The sequence below is a fragment of the Thermobia domestica genome, chromosome 4, assembly GCF_964235325.1.
Source record: "Thermobia domestica chromosome 4, izTheDome1.hap1.1, whole genome shotgun sequence".
In the NCBI taxonomy this organism is placed as follows: domain Eukaryota; kingdom Metazoa; phylum Arthropoda; class Insecta; order Zygentoma; family Lepismatidae; genus Thermobia; species Thermobia domestica.
In genome coordinates, this window is record NC_137457.1 from 248,184,261 (window position 1) to 248,206,556 (window position 22,296).

At 35.7% G+C, this 22,296-nt stretch overlaps 1 protein-coding gene across 8 annotated transcripts in view; it reads right to left on the reverse strand.

Annotated features, from left to right (window-relative positions):
- Positions 1-22,296, reverse strand: part of LOC145683963 (venom allergen 5-like) — a 105,977-nt gene that overhangs the window by 72,080 nt on the left and 11,601 nt on the right. The gene's annotated exons all lie outside the window — the stretch shown is intronic.

A 22,296-nucleotide genomic window follows, 5' to 3' on the forward strand; every position in this document is an offset into this window, starting at 1 on the left:
CTAATGCTAGCAAAGATCGGCGTCACTATTACATCACTCATAATATTCATGCAGAGCACTTGCATATTGGCCACCACAGAGCAACAACTACCACCTGAACAACAGAATCCAGTAAATATTGGAATAACTGCGCACACACAGCTCCGTCAATGGGCAAGGAGAAAACAGAAAACCACACGCCATCTAAGATACAAAACAGGAATTCCTTGACTTACCGGGCCAAAAACTGCCTTCAACGGTTACAGCTGCACAAGTGAAATAAAAGTTGGAAGAGTTGGATACGCTGTGGAGATACTTCTGGCAGCTTCTCCGTTCTAACATGCACTAGCGTCCTGCCCAAACGTAGCCTCTACCAGGGTTGTCAACCATACGATAATTTACCGTGATATACGATAATTTAAGTCTTAATACGATATACGATAATGCCTTTGCGATAATAGGTGAATATACGATAATTTTAAAACGTACCCTTTTTAGTAGTTTTTGAATGTGCAAATAAATTGTAGGTGTGCAATAAAGAATTATAAAACACATTTTTAACAGTCATTCTCGCCAAAAATAAATCAATAACGATTTGTGAATTGGTAACCCAGCATCTATCAATTTACGTGGAGATGGCAATATTGTTTGTTCATGATAGAAGGCTCTATTATTCGCTCACGTGAATGTTAGCGCCTTTGTTTGGATGTGAAAAACAAAGAAGTTAAGAATCGTTCTGTGGCAAGTGAAATTACGTATCGCGTAATTACTTTGCGTAATTAGGTATGATAAGGATAGTGACACCGATGCGGAGTTCGAAACTGAAGATTACTAGGTAAGTTTATTATATATTATTGCTATTATTAGTAGTATTATAGATACTTGTTTATAGATAGATAGATAGATAGATAGATAGATAGATAGATAGATAGATAGATAGATAGATAGATAGATAGATAGATAGATAGATAGATAGATAATGCTCGTGGTGAAGTTTCAACGAAACAAAATTTAGTACGTTCCCTCAATGCTGAAGGGCTCGGATTAGTTTTGTTTGTATCTTGGTATTCCATTTCAGCATCGCAGCGAAATAAATTGGAATCGAAAGTACGGTACGCGTTCAACAATACTCTTCTATTGTGATCAAACCTAAGATTATTTGCATCAACAAGCACGCGCGCTTGACTTGATCAGCAAGAAGGACAACCAACGTCAAACAATACAATTGAGAGGCAGTTCCTGCTTAGACGAGTAACCTGCTTTCGATATATTTGGTCACAGTCTTAACTTCCCGGCGGAAGCACATTTATCCGGGAGCTACTTTAATTAATAAGTATCGGCCTCTAGTCTATAAAGCTATGGTAATGATACCTAGAACCAGGCCCGTGCTGGCCCACCGGGACGTGTCCCGGTGCGCCCTCCGAAATATCACAGTATCAATTAAGGTACAAGTTTTTAGTAATAAATTCTTAGTTTTATTGGTAAAGAAACCGTGAAAGGTGCAGTGCGCCCTTTACATTAGGCGTCCTTGCGAAACCACATCAAATATGAACGATTTTATTCACTCTTCTGTATACCACAGTTCTGTACAATAAATACCTACAGTTAGGCCTACTGTTCGCGAAGAACCCGTGAAAGGTACAATGCGCCCTTTACATAAGGCGCCCTACGAAACATCACATTATAGATAAGTGGTTTTAGTTATCCTGTATACCAGCTTTGTATTATAAATACAAATACTGGCTGGTAGTACAGAACCTGTGAAGAATACAAGGCGCCCTTTACATAAGATGCCTTGCGAAATATCACATTATTTTTTTTATTCTTCTGTATTTCAGTTTTGTATTATGAATTCATACAGTTGCTATTGGCAGAGAACAGGTAAAGAGTATAATCTCTTACAAAAATATTATAAAGTTATATATCTATAAAACGAAACAATATGATACATCAAGAATAGTTCGGATAGTCAAACGTACGATGCATTTATGTAATACTACACTGACACTAGTCTCTAATTTACGATCTTTACGGCATCGAAGCTTTCACAGTCTTAATATGCATCCATATATCCGAGCATATTGATTGTTCCTGTGTGTTTTAAAGCAGTGTTCGGATAATCAGTACCTGTTGTATTTCTGAAATATAGCTGTATTCATTTCCGTAAAATGTGGTCTTCCTGTCACCACGGCACGGCACGTCCTCAGATTGTGGATCGAGGAGAAGGCCTCTGGGATATAGAGGTTAGCTGCGAACATACTGAGTAAGCAGTCGCGAACAGACAAGGGGTGATAATCCAGCTTGAGAATTTGGTGTGAGGCTAACAACCTCATCCTGTAAAAAAAGGATTGTTCAGATAAGTTCGTAGAATCCTCGGATCAGAACTGATAACTTGGCACGAACTCAGCATAGTAATATCGACATGAGATTTGGAACATGGAATATAAAAGTCTCTATAGGACAGGCGCGTTAAAATTTATAAAAAATGAGTTTAGAAATAGAGGTTGGACCTAGTTGGATAGCAGGAAGTTAAATGAGAAGGAAATGGAGGAGTCAAGTCGGGAAATTTTACGTTCTTCTACGGGGAACAAATTAAAAATTACCAACTAGAAACGGGGCTTTCCGTTCACAAACGAATACGTAATATCAGCAATTACATAGATTGAATTTGTTAATGACAGATTTTCTTTTACTTTTCTTAAGAGGGAGAAGGAGTCCGCCACAGCGGCCGGAATATTAATGTTCAATTTAACATGGGATCTCAACCATTTTTTAGGCAAATCATGGTTTCATTTCGTTCTTTCGCAAAAATGTCTCAATAGCTCACACAATATGATGCATCTCATTTTAAAGGTGCAATTTGAACGCTGTGTGTGATATTTTCTTCTTATAAATACAGATAATTAGAATCCAAATTCCCATAAGAAAATGATCAAAATTAGAGGGAAAAGTCTTCTGTTTTTTTACAGTAAGTAAAAGAGCTAAAAACTTCGGACTTTTTTGAGAATGGAGTACTATCTTTGTATTTGTGCACTACTGTACTATTTTTTCGATGTTTCCAAAGACATCCATTTCACAATCGATGAGAAATTATATCCTTCATCATTGAATCTACAGAAATCAGAAATCAGATTTTTTTGTGTTCACGCACTTGGCCGTCTAACTGCTAGATGGCACTATAGTCATTCCTCATCCCACTTTCTTTCTCAGCGGGAGCCAGTCCTTTTGAAAACCTACTTTGAACTTCTTAACAGGGGAGGGAGGAAGGAAATCATTCTAAAGAACGGGAACTTCAAACACGAGGAATGACAAAATTTATGACCTCTTTGGTTGATGGTTTCTGTTTCAGCAGTACAGTGCATTTGTAGATGGTTTCTATGAGAAGAAGTAATTTGTGTTTGTAGCGATAAAGTCAACCTTTCGACAAAGATTTGTGAAGGAGAAGCCGAACCAAAGTCTTCGTTTATCTATTCCAAGAAAGAAATGAAAACTTCCTGCAGGACTGAGAATATACATGCAAGAGAAAAATAAGATACATTATTATAATCGTTAGGATAGGTTAATCCCCGAAATATTCTTTGTTTACCTGTCAAAAAATCAAGAATAATATGGTGTAAAGCTCTTTCATCAGCTTCCATCGTACAACATACTAGACACACACATGGGCGGCGATTAGGGGGGCAAAGGGAGGCAGTTGCCCCCGCACTTTTTTGAAGTAACCCATTAATGTATATAGTTTCATTTGGAAATGTAAAGTTTTTGTATGTATTACTGGTTCATAGAAAAAATGGTACTATATAATTGCCGTTGCGTGAGTACGTATTGGTTGTCTTCCAGTGGAGTAAAGGAAACTACAGGAATTGCATTTTAATTACCACAGAAAATAACCCCAAAATCAATCTATTGGAGCACAACAATTCCAGCATACTTTCACTATTTACAAGGGCTCGATATATTAGGCGTTTGAAACTAATTGAAAGAACATTTCGCTAAAAAAAAAAAAAGAAAATCTTTAATTGCACAAACATTTAGATCCTAAAACATGTTTTCTTATTTCTAAATAACAAATATTGATTAAAAGGAGCGTAATAAGAAACAACTTCTACCTTTTCCATTGTTTTGTAGTGTAATATACGAGTGAAATGGTGTGTTTAGGGGTGTACGAGTGTATATACAATTAAATTTAGTGAATTCAACATAATTCTAGGTTTTAGGATTATTTTGTATAACTGGAGTATGAAGTGATTCTAAGTATTGTGTTTTGGTGTGTTCCAAGAAAGTGAAAACTGCACCTAATAGCAACGAACATGTATAGGGAAGTTGCAAAAGCAAATATTTATTTAAATGTCGTAGCATATGGTTGTAGTATTTACTGTCTTTCATTTTCTAAGAGTAATACATTTAATAGCATGTCTGGAATTAAAACTATAAGTTGTTTATTAATCCCCAGTTTCAACATACCTTCTACAAAACAAGCCTCATTATTCACTACTATGATTAATATTATCCTTTCTATTTATTTGTTTTGCAAATTTGTTATTAAGCAATCTGATCACACAATTTTCCAGACAGAATTTTAAGGTGTTCATGAGCAAGAAATCAAATCTTTTCTTACACTTTCGTTGTTGAAGAATAAAAAAGGCCAGTACCTACTTGCGTTGTTCTTGTCAATTTACTTAATAAAATATGAAATACGGTATACGATATTTTAACTCAAAAAGATGGTATCCTATTAGTTATAAAACCTTTCTTCAAAGTTTTAGAAACAACCAGGAAAACTAACAGTTATAAACAAATATTCAGATGATGTGTTGCCCCCCAATTTTAACGTCCAACCGCCGCCACTGCACACACATATTACATACACACACACACACACACATAATATAGTGGAGGATCCAGGATATGATCAAGGAAGGAGCTAAACCATAGTTTGCCTCTTTATCCAGAATAAACAGGATTGGAGCCCATTTTATCCAGTGTATACCTGAGCATCAAGGGGGAGCTATAGCCTCTATAGCCACCCTAGGATCCGCGCCTGATGTATACTATTTACAGTGCCGGATTTACGTATAAGCTAAACAAGCTATAGCTTAGGACCCCGCTCTCCTGGGGGCCCCAAAATCTAAAGAAAAACTGGATATACATTTCTAAAATATAGGAAAATTTAAAAAAATAAAATTTATATTAAATATATACGTAGCAACAGTGCTTCCTGCTGTGTAGCCTACGTTCATGTAATTAATGGGGCTCCTTCTACTAGTCTGCTTCCTAAATTATCTCTAGTTTCTTCATTGCTGTATGTAGGGTGCCTATATTCATCTGGACACATAAAGGACCCCATTACCTTCAACAGCTTGGGGCCCCACTAAACCTAAATCCGTCTCTTATCTATTTATGTATGTTCGCTCCCTGTCTTTTTGAAGCAGTGTTTCTTTGATATTGCTTCCTATTCCGGCAGGTTTTACCAAGGGGAGAAGAGTCCTTACTCATTCCAGGCATTCAAACTAGGGACTGGACTACTTGCTTCCAACATTCTGTCCCCCATGTATACCGGTCTGAATCAATTGTCTAAAGCCCATAAAACATTCAAATTCAAATGTAGATGTTGTTCATCAGTAATATAGGCTTACAGTTACTTTATAAATTCTTAAAATGACGCGCCCCGTTCTTTTTATTTGGTCTTGCATAAACAAAATTGTTTTTAACTTTTTAGTGGGAATTGATTAACAAAAGAATGTCTTTAAAAGGTTTTTTTAATCATTTTTTTATTCGTTGGACACATTTTCCAAATCCTAAAGTGATATGCAACCAGGGCTGGTTAAAGGCTAGTATTTATTTTAGGATAAGAAAGTTGAAAATAAAAACATATTAAAATTTGCTTTTAAAATAAATTGATATATTGCAAAGTATGAAAGTAACAATGGAATATTGTATTGTCACCGGACTTACGTCGTGACAGTTCTTAGTTCTATGACGTCAGGAAATAAGTTCAATTTATACGAACACTTATTTAATGTTTGAAACAAACACCTGTTACGTCCTTATACATTCATGTCCAAAATGATTGTCGCATATCTATAACTGTCTTGTAAGAATATAATGTAATAATGATTTTGCTGGGTACTTTTAAATACTGATACTATGTGTACAATCGGGAAATGTATATGTGGTAAATTTCATAGGAACATAATTATAAATACAAAAATTACAATGAGTAAAACAAAATGTTGCTAAATGGACACGAAAGTTTTATTTTCGTTTTATTGTTCTTATTTACTGTTCTTTTGACATGAAATTTGCCACACACATGTCTTTGCCGATTGTACACATACTAACATTATAAGAAATACCGGGTGAATTCGTTATCAAATTATATTCCTACTACAACATACTTATAGACATGCGACAATAGTTTCGGACATGAGTGACACATCTGAAGAAGGTGACAATTCTATTGTTAATGAAGTGGTCTATTTCCGCAAATAAAAACCAACATCAAGCAGGGCATATGCTCCCTCCTGTCCTTCTAAGCCGGTCCCGAAGGCTGAATGTAACATTGCGGCCCTTTCCTGTTGTAATAGAAAAAACTCAGGATGGTCAGCCACTGGTATCGAACCCAGGATCATTGGAACGTGAAGGCGAGAGAGAGGATAAATCTGTTGGTCATATTTTGAAAAGAAAATAAGGAAATGTATTCCACTAAAAAAGAGTCACATTGTCAATACATTTCAGATTTTTGTCTGCGTTTTCTCCTTTCAATTCCAAGTATTTTTTTTAACCATGAAGGCCCTAAATAAATTAGAATATCGACTCTCCCGTGTTTTGTTTTTTTTTTTAATATTGGCATGGTTCTTCATTTTATATCAGACTCTTCCCGCACTATTCTGTTATTTACCATAGGTAGAATCCTTTGAGAAAGAGACAGGCGACAAGTGCTTTAGTTCTCTATGGTATGTTTGTGACCGTTGTAGATATTTCAGTGGCTCTCTAGACACGGAGCTGACTGCTGATATCATGTTGGTCCCTCTTATTTCTTTTTTTTCTTCAGTTCTGTTTCTTCTTTTCTCTTAGCCAAAAGAAAAGAATTTCACTTTTCTGTCCCATTTACAGCCGTAACCATCCCCCTCCTGCGCTGTCCAACTTTGACCACATGCAGGGGAAAACGAAGGAAAAGGAGGGGTGCCATTTGCTTTGACGGCATTTCAGCAACAACCCCATCTGTTGCCAAAATAAGAAAATACTTTGCATTGCAGGAAGAAACTGAAGAAGGATGATATCTTCGATTTGTCAAGGTCACTTGAGTCCCGCCGGCTCTTAAGGGTCGGTGGTATAACATTATTGGTTAAATGCACATGCCCTAACAGAAAATAAGGATGGCGATTTAAAAAAATACAGTTTTTACGAACGGGTATTTGATCATCTCCTGCAATACCATATGAAAATTCTGTTAGGCGGTTTCAATGCGAAGGTAGGACGAGAGGGTATTTTCAAACCGATTATGGGAAATAAATGTTTGCATAAGGAAGGTTGTGACAACGGCGTTAGACTCGTGAACTGTGCAATATCCAGAAACCTTATCGTGAAGATTACAAAATTCCAACATTGCGAAATTCATAAATATACTTGTTTCATCAGATGGAAAAACACATATTCAAACTGATCATATTTTAGTAGACAGAAAAGTACAGTCTAGCACAACTGATGTTCGGTCGTTCAGAGGGGTAGATTGTGATAGTAAGAGAGAGACTATCGTTGAATAAAGGAAATATTCAATATCTGAAAACGGAGCGGTTTGTTTTTATTTTTTTAAATAGAGGAGAGTCAGGTGAGAGGGGAGCCAGATTGAAGTGTCGAACAGATTCTCGGTTTTAGAAGGTTCGGAGTGCACTAGTGTTCAAGATACTTGGTTGAAATTAGAGATAACATTAAAATTTCAGCAAAAGAAATATTGGGGCACGCAGAAATACGTAGGAACAAACCATGGTTCAACCAGCAATGTACTAAAGTAGCAAAGAAAAGAAAACAGAAGAAACAGTGGTGGCTAAAAATCCGAACGAAATAACTACATAAAATTTCATTGTCATCTGGCAGAAAACTTCTACAACTTTTAGAAGAAACGAGACTTTTGAAAGTTAAAATTAATTAACTTGAAGATAATAGTGAAAACAAAAACATTCGGAACATGTATAAATGCATCAACGAACTTAAGAAAGGCTATCAACTTCGTGCTTATATATTAAAGAAACCTAAAGGAACAGTTCTCACTGATACAGATAGTATCTTAAATAGATGGACAGATTTCTTTGACGATTTGCTTAACACATGGCCAAAAACTAATGCGCGTGGAGAAAGTGAAATGCATGTAGCGTAACCGTATATTGCAGAACCTAACCAGACAGAAATTGAAATAGCTATTAAAAAAATTAAACACATATCTCCGGGTGTAGACGAAATTCTGATTGACTTAATTTTAGCTGGAGGTGAAAAATTGTAGAGCAAGATACACAAACTCATTCTCCTTATCTGGAACAAGGAGGAATTACCACAAGAGTGAAGAGAATCAAAGTAGAAAAATGGCAGTTCTGCGCCACTGACCCTCTACCCACTTTCTCAGTCCCGCCTGAAGCAGACAACGAATTTCCCAGTGCCGCCTGACACACTATGCCGGGGGACATATGGGGGATACGAGAAATCGAGCATCGTGAACCGTCAACCCACGGTCTTTTACGACCTCCATTTTAGGGGTGAATTTGTTCCCTTTTATGAGCACTTTTTAGGGGGTGTATTCATTCCCTTTTATGAGCACATTTTAAGGGGTGGACTCGTTCTCTTTTATGAGCATATTTTTCAACCCCTATTTTAACACAGCAGATAACACATAGCAGAGACTACGTAACATAGCAAGGGTGTACTCGTTTCAACCCCTATTTGAACATAGCAGATAACACATAAGATTACGAACAGATATAAGAGCATAAGACTACGTTTCCAACCCCTATTTTAACATAACAGAAATAGCAAAAGACTATCAACATTAACACTTCGTTCCCTTTTATGAGCCCATTTTAGGGGTGTAATAGTTCTCTTTTATGATCACTTTTTTCCAACCCTTATTTGAACATAGCAAACGGTCTTTTACGACTTCCATTTTAGGGGTGTTCCAACCCCTATTTTAACATAGCACAGAACACATAGCAGAGCAGATAATACATAAGACTAGCAGGGTTGTTTATTACGAACACACAGCAGAGGAGAGATTACATAAGATTCATTCCACCCCTATTTGAACAGCAAGGGTGTACTCGTACCCTTTTATGAGCATATTTTCCAACCCCTATTTGAACATAGCAGATAACACATAAGATTACGAACACATAGCATAGCAGATAATACATAAGATTACGAACACATAGAAGAGCAGATAACACATAAGGGTACGTAACATAGCAAGGGTGTATTCGTTCTCTTTTATGACCACTTTTTCCACCCCTTATTTTACCATATCAGAAATTACGAACACACAGCAGAGCAGAGAATACATAAGATTCATTCCCTTTTATGAGCACTTTTTAAGGGGTGTACTCGTTCTCTTTCATGATCTTTTTTCCAACCCCTATTTTACCATAGCAGAAATTACATGTGATCCTTTTTTTCAACCCCTATTTTAGCAGACAATGAAAACCTATGTAACATAGCAAAGGGGGTGTACATAAGACTACGAACACACATAGTAGGGCTGTATTCATTCCACCCCTATTTAAACATAGCAGAACTAGTAAAAGAGTATGGCTTATTTTCCAACCCCTATTTTAACATAGCAGAAACTACGAACACAAAGCAGAAACATTTACAATTCCGATTCGATACGCCCCTTTGAACCGATTTGGATAAAACTAGGTATATGGAAGTTTTCGGACATGCTGATTACGAATACCATTTCTATTACCTGGTTCTTATAGTTCATGTGGGATACGCCCTTTCTATGACAATTTTGGATAAAACTCGGTATATGGGGGTTTTCGAACATGCTGATTACGAATATCAAACTTATTTTTACCTGGGTCTTATGGTTCATGTGGGATACGCCCTTTCTATGATAATTTTAACCGATTTGGATGAAACTCGGCATATGGGGGTTTTCGGACATGCTGATTACGAATATCATATTTATCTTTACCTGGGTCTTATAGTTTGTGGAATACGCCCTTTGTATGGCACTTAAAACCCAATCACTCGTAAACGAAGCAACATATTGAGGTGGTGTTTCCACATTTAGCAATTGGTCATCAACTACTACAAGTTCCAAAAATAATGACCATCGAGGTCAAAGGTCAAAATACTTAAAACCTAATAACTCGAAAACGGAGCCACATATTGAGGTGGTGTTTCCACATTTTGTAATTATTCATCAACTACTACAAGTTCCAAAAATAATGACCATCGAGGTCAAAGGTCAACATACTTAAAACCTAATAACTCGAAAACGGAGCCACATATTGAAGTGGTGTTTTCACATTTAGTAACTGGTAATCAGGTACCACATGTCCCAAAATAATGACCACCGAGGTCAAAGGTCAAAATACTTAAAACCTAATGACTCGAAAATGGATTCACATATTGAGGTGCGGTTTCCAAATCTAGTAATAGGTCATCAACTAGTACATGTTAAAAAAAAGTACTGACTTTCGAGGTCAAAGGTCAAATATTTAAGCCTTAGTAACTCGTAAACGGAGCCAGCAAGAGATTTCTGTGACCTATTCAATTTTTTGTTCCAAGCAGAAAAAGTGAAGAATGAATAAATTTTAGTGACTTATTTGCTATTGTACTAACGAGAAAAAATCAAAACAACGCCATTTTTAACTAGCTCAGAATCTCTATACAGTTTTGGGTTATTCAAAATAAACGAAAAAAATAATTTGGATGGACTAACGAAAAAGAAAGCAAAGATATGCCACTTTAGCTAGCTGAGAATTTAAAGAAACAAAGGGAACCTACTCAATTTTCTATCAACGAGAAATGCCATTTCAACTACCTCAGAATTTATGTGCCTTTTTGTGCTAAGGTCTGTTTTAACTCTTCTTGACTAATTAAATAAACGAAGGAATATTGTACCAATGAGAAATGCCATTTTTTCTAGACCATGTTCTAATATTTAAACAAACGAAGGGGTGAATTTGAGTGACCTATTCAATTTTGCACCAATGAGAAATAACGGCGTATTTTAAATCATTTTGTACTATTTAAATAAACAAACAATCGGATAAATTTAACCGGCTCAGAAGTGTACTATTTAAACAAACGAAGGTCTCGAGTGAGATTTCCAATTTTGTAGCAAGAAGGACTATTTTCTAACTAACTCAGAATTTCATTTCATTTTGTAATACTCGAATTTGGATGGAGTGTTTAGTTTTGTTCGAACCAGAAAAATTTGATTGGATTATTTCCTTATGTACCAACTGGAAAAAGTGAAGGGCCATTAATCAAATAAATGAAGGAATAAATTTGGGTAGAATATTTAGTTTTGTACCTAGCAAAATAAGAAAAAGAAGTGAAGAACGAATAAAATTTGGATGGACTATTTTCTTATGTACCAACAAAAAATGGAGCACCAGCGACAAAAAAGAAACCGAAGGAGGAATAAATTTGGGTGACCTATTCAGTTTGTACTAAGCAGAAAAAAATGAAGAAGGATCAGCATTCTATACTTTTTTCTGCTATTTATTGGGGGTGTCCTATTTCTTTTTGTGCCAACGAGACCATTTTTTACCGACTTAGAATTTGTACCAAACAGAAAAGAGCTACACAAATAAACAAAGCAATCAATTTTTAACTAGCTCAGAATTTCTAGACCATGTTGTACTATTTAAACAAACGAAGAGATAAATGTGTGTGACCTATTCACTTTTGTACCAAGCAAAATAAGAAAAAGAAGTGAAGAACGAATAAAATTTGGATGGACTATTTTCTCATGTACCAACAAAAAAATGGAGCACCAACGACAAAAGAAAACCGAAGGAGGAATAAATTTGGGTGACCTAATCAGTTTTTGTACTAAGCAGGAAAAAAAGCGAAGAAGGTAAAATTTAAATAGCTCAGTATTTATGTACATTTTTGTACTACTAAAATAAACGAAGGAATAAATTTGGGTGTTCTACAGAAGAAAACGGGGAAGGGCCATTTTATTTAATTTTGTAGTACTCAAAATATACAAAGATATAAATTTGTGTGACCCATTCAGTTTTGTACTAAGCAGAAAATTTGTTGGCTTTTTTTTAGAAAGACCATTTTACCTTTTGTATTTAAATAAACGGAGGAAAAGCAAAGAGAGACCATTTTTAACTAGCTTAGAATTTATGTGCCTTTTGTAACGAAGAAACAAATTTGAAGGAGGTTCATTTTAACTAATCCTGCTGCGAGTAGATCAATTAGTACATAGTAAAAAAAATAAAACAATATGGCGCTTCTGCTGGATAGAAATTCGATTCTCTCGATCTTCTGCTTTATCCGGCAACTCCAATAAGCATCTATAAATGTTCTTTGATGTGTGAAATTAGTTCTAAACGGTCTTGTATTGGATCCACTTATCAGTATAGTAGTTAAAGATAATTGCTTCCCATCTCGTAATATCCTGTAAACGCTTGTCTGAACAATGAAGAAAATCAATTAGATAGTTGTAAATTTTAATGGAAGAATTACCTGTTTTCTATCTAAGACAATCTACACCCACGGAATCATCGTTATTACAAATAGTGTTAATAGGCTTGTTTTTCCACCCCAAAATTAAAATAGAAGTTCTGAAATTTTTCTATTGGCACATCCTAGTACTTCTTAGTTATATCTCCCAAATACTGTACACCTCTTGCCCATTTAATTTAGCCTTAAATCTGAGAAATTGGATCGTATAAATGTGTTCGCAGAATGGCGGTGTAATTGGTTCGCCACTAGCAAATTGTTATCTTTACCTAATAACTCTCTTAGAGATCATTATTGCTGGCAAACTACAATACACCTTTAAAACCTACTCTCATTCGAAAAATAAACTGCACTATTACAGACTATTATAAGTACAGTGCAATACCGCTATTAATTGGAAATTACACAATGCATCGTTCTTGTTATCGAAGTCTACTCCAACTAAGCATAAGGAGAAAGTAGTATTTTTTGCCATAATGGATTATTCTGTATGTATAGCTTTATTGTGAGAAAAAACATTTGTTATTCTTTTTCACCAAGATTCCAAATACCGCGAGGTCCAACAGATAGGTATCAGGAGATACCGCAAAAAGGCCAGTTTTACCACATCGTGTAAAGCAACCAAGTAAATCTGCAATCTGGATACTTGGCCTGAACTCGCACACATGATTCCAAAACTTTAATAACTCATCCAAAGTGTCCTGCGTTCCCCCATAGCGAAAGAAAGCTGTCACAGTATAACTATTACCCTTAGTTTTCATGGCGAAAAAGGTAGCTGATTGGAAAAGAGAGCTGTGTGCGGTTAAACGAGTAACCAACGACAAAAAGTCTATCTTAATATCTACCTGCGATAAATGCTTAACAAATTCTACCACATACCATTTGTTATAGCGACTATTAAACAAATATCTATCCATCAAATAATTGTCTATCACATCGTTATAGTGGGCATTGTGCTCAACAAAACATGGCTGCATACCATTATCCAACCGAAAATATCTAACTGTAGACCTAGAATAAGTGGGGCGACCATTACGTTGTACCACAGGGAAATGAAAAACTTCGGTCATTGTAATGCACACAACCAAGTATGTATTAAAGGCTTTAGTCGTTAATACAAAATAAAGAAGCCAACAAATTTCTGCTTGGTACAAAACTAAATATTCTACACCTTCTCGGTGGTACTAAATAGTACAAAATACTTAAATTGATACAATGGTACAACACTAAATTCCCAGCTGGTACAAAATAAAATATTCCATTCAAATTTTCTTAACTCTTCACTTCTTTTTTTTTTTTTTTTTTTTTGCCCGGTACAAAACTAAATTCCGTACATATGCCACTCAAATTCATTTATTCTTCCTTTTGACCTCTAAAATAATTATAATAATGATTTAAAATTAAATTTTCCATTTTTTCACTCTCTCCTTATCTCTAGGTAATTAAAAACTATCGTTTCTACTAATACTGTATTTACCCATATGGAACTGTCTCAAAATTATCTATTCGTTTTCTTTTACTAGATGTAACCTGATAAATTCTAAGATGTGGATAATTCCCAAGTAAAGTTGCCGGATAAAGCAGAAGATCGAGAGAATCGAATTTCTATCCAGCAGAAGTGTTATTTAATATTAATCTTGCTGCCCTTGGTCTAAAATGCATGCCGAAGACCGTAGAAGAAAGAATTTGCTTTCTAATTTCTGGAGTGGGGCTAAGAAGCTTGTTTGTTGTATAAAAGGTATACTCCAATATGGATTTTGTTTTCTAAAGCATAACGAGTTTACTGAATCGACGCCCTACTAGCGGGTTTCTAATGCTTGGTCCTCTTAAGTCTGCTCCAAATAAGCATAAGGAGAGAGTAGTATTTTTTTGCCATAGTGGCTTAATCCGTATGTATTCGAAAATGAAAGTCGCAATAATGCCATATTGTTTTATTTTTTTTACTATGTACTAATTGATCTACTCGCAGCAGGATTAGTTAAAATGAACCTCCTTCAAATTTGTTTCTTCGTTACAAAAGGCACATAAATTCTAAGCTAGTTAAAAATGGTCTCTCTTTGCTTTTCCTCCGTTTATTTGAATACAAAAGATAAAATGGTCTTTCTAAAAAAAAAAACCCAACAAATTTTCTGCTTAGTACAAAACTGAATGGGTCACACAAATTTATATCTTTGTATATTTTGAGTACTACAAAATTAAATAAAATGGCCCTTCCCCGTTTTCTTCTGTAGAACACCCAAATTTATTCCTTCGTTTATTTTAGTAGTACAAAAATGTACATAAATACTGAGCTATTTAAATTTTACCTTCTTCGCTTTTTTTCCTGCTTAGTACAAAACTGATTAGGTCACCCAAATTTATTCCTCCTTCGGTTTTCTTTTGTCGTTGGTGCTCCATTTTTTGTTGGTACATGAGAAAATAGTCCATCCAAATTTTATTCGTTCTTCACTTCTTTTTCTTACTTTGCTTGGTACAAAAGTGAATAGGTCACACACATTTATCTCTTCGTTTGTTTAAATAGTACAACATGGTCTAGAAATTCTGAGCTAGTTAAAAATTGATTGCTTTGTTTATTTGTGTAGCTCTTTTCTGTTTGGTACAAATTCTAAGTCGGTTAAAAATGGTCTCGTTGGCACAAAAAGAAATAGGACACCCCCAATAAATAGCAGAAAAAAGTATAGAATGCTGATCCTTCTTCATTTTTTTCTGCTTAGTACAAACTGAATAGGTCACCCAAATTTATTCCTCCTTCGGTTTCTTCTTTGTCGCTGGTGCTCCATTTTTTGTTGGTACATAAGAAAATAGTCCATCCAAATTTTATTCGTTCTTCACTTCTTTTTCTTATTTTGCTAGGTACAAAACTAAATATTCTACCCAAATTTATTCCTTCATTTATTTGATTAATGGCCCTTCACTTTTTCCAGTTGGTACATAAGGAAATAATCCAATCAAATTTTTCTGGTTCGAACAAAACTAAACACTCCATCCAAATTCGAGTATTACAAAATGAAATGAAATTCTGAGTTAGTTAGAAAATAGTCCTTCTTGCTACAAAATTGGAAATCTCACTCGAGACCTTCGTTTGTTTAAATAGTACACTTCTGAGCCGGTTAAATTTATCCGATTGTTTGTTTATTTAAATAGTACAAAATGATTTAAAATACGCCGTTATTTCTCATTGGTGCAAAATTGAATAGGTCACTCAAATTCACCCCTTCGTTTGTTTAAATATTAGAACATGGTCTAGAAAAAATGGCATTTCTCATTGGTACAATATTCCTTCGTTTATTTAATTAGTCAAGAAGAGTTAAAACAGACCTTAGCACAAAAAGGCACATAAATTCTGAGGTAGTTGAAATGGCATTTCTCGTTGATAGAAAATTGAGTAGGTTCCCTTTGTTTCTTTAAATTCTCAGCTAGCTAAAGTGGCATATCTTTGCTTTCTTTTTCGTTAGTCCATCCAAATTATTTTTTTCGTTTATTTTGAATAACCCAAAACTGTACAGAGATTCTGAGCTAGTTAAAATTGGCGTTGTTTTGATTTTTTTCTCGTTAGTATAATACAATAGCAAATAAGTCACTAAAATTTATTCATTCTTCACTTTTTCTGCTTGGAACAAAAAATTGAATAGGTCACAGAAATCTCTTGCTGGCTCCGTTTACGAGTTATTAAGGCTTAAATATTTGACCTTTGACCTCGAAAGTCAGTACTTTTTAACATGTACTAGTTGATGACCTATTACTTGATCTGGAAACCGCACCTCAATATGTGAATCCATTTTCGAGTCATTAGGTTTTAAGTATTTTGACCTTTGACCACGATGGTCATTATTTTGGAACTTGTAGTAGTTGATGATCTATTACTAGATTTGGAAACAGCACCTCAATACGTTCCTCCGTTTTCGAGTTATTAGGTTTTAAGTATATTGACCTTTGACCTCGATGGTTATTATTTTCGAACTTGTAGTAGTTGATGATCAATTACTAAATGTGCAAACACCATATCAATATGTGTCTCCGTGTCCGAGTTATTAGGTTTCAAGTATATTGACGTTTGACCTCGATGGTCATTATTTTGGAACTTGACCAATTACTAAATGTGGAAAGACCATCTCAATATTTGGATCCGTTTGCGAACTATTAGGTTTTAAGTATTTTAACCTTTGACCTCGATGACCACTAATTTTGGGACATGTAGTACCTGATGACCTATTGATAAATGTGGAAACACCACCTCAATATGTTGCTTTGTTTACGAGTTTTGATCTTTGACCTCGATGGTCAGTAGTTGATGACCAATTGCTAAATGTGGAAACACCACCTCGATATGTTGTTTCGTTTTTGAGTTTGACCTTTGTTCACGATGGTCAGTAGTTTGGGGACATGCTTGTGTCATTTCTGCTATGTTAAATTAAGGGTTGGGGACGAAATCAGTGCTACGTTAAAATAGGGGTGGAGAATGTGTTCAGAAATTTGTGGTATGTTAAAATGTTCAAATAGGGGTTGAAAAAGTAATCATAAAAGGGAATGAATACACCCCTAAAAGTGCTCATAAAAGGAAACGAATCTTATGTATTATCTGCTCTGCTATGTAATTTCAATTAGGGGTGGAAAAAATGGTCATCAAAGAGAATGAATGAATACACTCTTGTGTTATCTGCTCTTCTATGTGTTCGTAGTTTCTGCTATGTTAAAATAAGGGTTGGAAAATATGCTTATAAAAGGAAACGAGTATACTCTTAAAATGGAGGTCGTAAAAGGAAACGAGTACACCCTTGAAATGTTACATAGTCTTATGTGTTTCTGCTATGTTACGTATTCTTATGTCATTTCTATTATGTTAAAATAGGGGTTGAAAAATATGCACATAAAAGAGAACGAGTATACCCTTGTTATGTTACGTACTCTTATGTGTTATCTGCTCTGCTGTGTGTTACGTAGCCTTATGTGTTATCTGCTCTTCTATGTGTTCGTAATCTTATGTGTTATCTCCTATGTTAAAATAGGGGTTGAAACGAGTACACCCTTGTTATGTTACGTACTCTTATGTGTTATCTGCTCTGTTGTGTGTTACGTAGTCTTATGTGTTATCTGCTCTTCTATGTGTTCGTAATCTTATGTGTTATCTGCTATGTTCAAATAGGGGTTGAAACGAGTACTCCCTTGTTATGTTACGTACTCTTATGTGTTATCTGCTCTGTTGTGTGTTACGTAGTCTTATGTGTTATCTGCTCTTCTATGTGTTCGTAATCTTATGTGTTATCTGCTATGTTCAAATAGGGCTTGAAACGAGTACTCCCTTGTTATGCTACGTACTCTTATGTGTTATCTGCTCTGCTGTGTGTTACGTAGTCTTATGTGTTATCTGCTCTTCTATGTGTTCGTAATTAACGTAGAGATTGAAAAATATGCTCATAAATAGAACGAGTCCACCCCTTAAAATGTGCTCATAAAAGGGAATGAATACACCCCCTAAAAAGTGCTCATAAAAAGGAACAAATTCACCCCTAAAATGGAGGTCGTAAAAGACCGTGGGTTGACGGTTCAAGGTGCTCGATTTCTCGTATCCCCCATATATCCCCCGGCATAGTGTGTCAGGCGGCACTGGGAAATTCGTTGTCTGCTTCAGGCGGGACTGAGAAAGTGGGTAGAGGGTCAGTGGCGCAGAACTGCCATTTTTCTACTACTAATCAATCATTCTTCCAGTTCAGAAGAAAAGCAACAAAACAGATTTAATAATTATCGAGGCATTTCTCTTGTCAACATCCAATAAATCCTCTTAAACTTTGTATTAGCAAGATTGACTCCATACGCAGATGAAATTATTGGAGATTATCAGAACGAATTTAGGCAAAATCGATCAACTATCGACCAGATATTTACCATTCGACTTATACTTGAAAAGAAATGAGAGAATACGACATCCTGGGCACATCAATTATTGACTTTAGACTCTGGTAGGAGGGAAACGTACAATATGCTTATAGAATTTGCAATACCGAAAAAGGTAGATTAATTAAGATATGTTTAAATGAATCCCAAAGTAAGGTTCGAATGGAGGAATTCTTGTTCGCGAGCTTTCACGTTGAGAATGACCTGAAACAAGGAGATGCGTTCTCGTCATTATTATTTAACTTTGTTCTGGAGAACACTATAAGGAAAATCAAAGACAGCAATCAGGTCCTAGAGCTGAATTGTATTTGCCAGGTTGTGGCGTATGCTGATGATGTAAATTTAATAGCAAATGATAGAATAATAGAAAGGAATGCAGAAATCTTAATTAACGCTTGCAGGGATATAGGCTTAAAAGTAAATGCAGAGAAAACTAAATAAATGGAAGTTTGTCGGGATCGTAATACTGCATTTTATGGATGCGTTAAAATACCAAATAATATTTTCTTTCGACAAAGTGGATACTTTCAAATATCTAGGATCATTATTAACAGACCAAAACCATAATTACTAAAAAATTTGATGTCAACTGAAAGCAGTGATTTCGTGCTATTATTCAGTTAAAAAACTTTTGTTGTCGCTAATTCTGTTGAGGTATTTGTAGCTCAAAATATAAAACGATAATCATGACTGTTGTGCTGTATGGTTGCGAAACATGGTCACTGACTCTGAGGGAATATCGCAGACTGAAAACAAGATTCTTAAACCAATATTCGAACTCCAAAAGGAACGGGAATGGGGAAAGGCGGAAACTCCATAAGGACGAACTGCATAATTTTATACCGTTTACCAAACATTGTTAGGGTCATCAAGTCTAGGAGGCTCAAATGGTCAGGTTATGTAGCCAGAATGGAAGAAATTAGAAACGATTTCGAAGTTGTAACTGGAAATCCAAATAGGAAAGTGACCGTTAGGAAGACCGAGGAGCAGATGGGAGGACAATATTAAAATGGTTCTCACAGAGATTGAAATATAAAATAGAAACTGGGTTCAGTTGGCTAAGGACAGAAATCAATGGAGAGCTTTTGTAAACGCGGCAATGAACCTCCTGCGTCCATAGGCGTGCTACATTAAGTTGTTGATACATTTAGCTTCTTTTTATTTGACAGAAATGTTATTACAGGGATTAAAAAGTTTATCTGTAGTAAAGAGGATTTCGATTGGAGGTTAGCTATTTACGTTAATACTAAAACAAATTTAGTGGTGATTTTGATATAAAATGGCACCCATACTTTCTTTCAAAGTCTCTCTCTCTCTCTCTCTCTCTCTCTCTGTATATATATATATATATATATATATATATATATATATATATATATATATATTCCCGTTTGTATGGGCGCCCTTTTAGTAGACTTGTCCACCGCCCTCATTAGTATCCCAGCACGACCCTGCCTAGAACCTGGCCACACATCATGTAATTGAATCAAACTTATCTTTAGCGCAAGGGAGTTAGACTTAGTTTTTCTTCGTTTCGAGAGACAGAATAATGATAAATACATGTATTATCAAGACAGGCTTCAAAGCATTTATCTTACGAAATTAACAGTAACCGCGGATAAAAGTCGTTAAAAATGATCAAATACGAGTGTGGACCTAGAACCTTCAAATTTCGGGACAGTTGTTTATCACTGATCTATCGTGCTCTTGTGCGAAACATATATAATTATTCAGGGCTCACTATATATTCTTACAAATATAAAGTACGAGACAAGAATAAACGACCAAACACGCTATTAGTTTTAATGATATTTTGTCCTGTAATATATTCTATGCCTGCAATTAGAGAGCTGTGAAAATATTGTGCATGTAGCTTTGTTTACTAGACGTGGCGACAACCCATCCCTTTCAAGGACATGAACTCAAGTACTCAAGGAGGATGAAGTTATGAGCAATCAACGAGAGGCGCGCTGCCTGGCACTCTTTTCTGTTTTATATAATAGTGCTATGAGATTGGAGTACGGTTCTTATAGTGGCGCAACTATAGAAATTTCATTTCATTTAATGAAGCCGACTTCTTACAATACAAGATGCAATTTCTTAGCAATTTTATCACCCACTGAGCCTTCGAGTCACGTCACGTCACGGAATCACGGAACATTCGAGCAGGATTACCATGTGGATACTGTCTACCACCGACCCTGAACGCAATATACACAATTAGTCGTTCACCACACGGAAAACAGTGACTAATAAGTTATGAATGACACTGCAACATTTGCAAGTTATCCAAATTATCGGTAACTTCGACGTTGAGTAGCTCTTTTGTAGACATGGAAAAAAGCATGGATGATTTAGATAAATACTTTAAAGAGAACCCACATTGACTTTGCCAAGAACATCACATAACAAAAATACAACTTGATACACTACCAGATAGACCCGCAGCCGCAACTACAAGCGAAGTATCACAAAGTATCCTTGACCATCATCTTACGAATACAGAAAAGGAGATCACACGTTTCTGAACACAAATCGACATATTAGTCAGTCTGAAATTAATCTACGAAACTAACGATAATTTTACCAAAAGTGCGTCGTACTCTGCAATATATGATCACCTGGCATGGTAAAACATCAGTTCCATCACCTTGAGGTATTACTCCAAAACAAAGTGGCAAGAGCCATCACCGGTCACAGCGTGGATACTAGAATAAAACAAATTCAAAAAGACGTAGATATCCCACTATTCCGAGAACTTCGCCAACGTAATTAACAATTTGCAGTCTAACTTTGCTACTGCCATCGTATCAAACTCTACAGTGTAACTTTTTTAAAGGTTGAATATAACACTAACTAACTAACTAACTAACTAACTCTATGGCCTTTGGAACCCGGAGGTTCAATGCCGCGTTCACAAAAGCTCTCCACTGACTTCTATCCTTAGCTAACTGCATCCAGTTTCTACTTTGTATTCCAATCTCTGCGAGATCCATCTTAATATTGTCCTCCCATCTGCGCCTAGGTCTTCCTAATGGTCGTTTTCCGATTGGTCTTTCTGTCAAGACTTTGAAAGCGTTTCTACTTTCTACCATTCTAGCTACATGACCCGCCCACCTAAGCCTCCTAGACTTCACGACCCTAACAATGTTGGGTAAACCATATAAATTATGTAGTTCCTCGTTATGAAGTTCCCGCCATTCCCCATTCCCGTTCCTCTTGGGTCCGAATATTCGTCTCAGGATCTTGTTCTCAAATACTTTCAGTCTATGTTCTTCCCTCAGTGTAAGTGACCATGTTTCGCAGCCATACAGAACAACAGGCATGATTACCGTTTTGTATATTTTAAGCTTCAAATTTCTCGACAGAATTCGCGACAAGAGATTTTGAACCGAATAGTAACACGAATTCCCTGCTTTTAGTCGACATTTAATTTCTCCGTGAATATGATTTTCCTTTGTTAATATTGATCCTAGGTATTTGAAACTATCCACTTTATCAAAAGTATTATTTAATATTTTAACGCATCCATAGTTTGCTGTATTCCGGTCCCGACGCACATCCATGTATTTAGTTTTATCTGCATTTACTTCTAAACCCATGTCCCTGCAAGCGTTTAATAAGATCTCTGCATTTCTTTCTATTGTTCTCCTATCATCCCCTATTAAATTTACGTCATCAGCATATGCCATAACCTGGTGAATACCGTTCAATTCTAGGCCCTGGTTG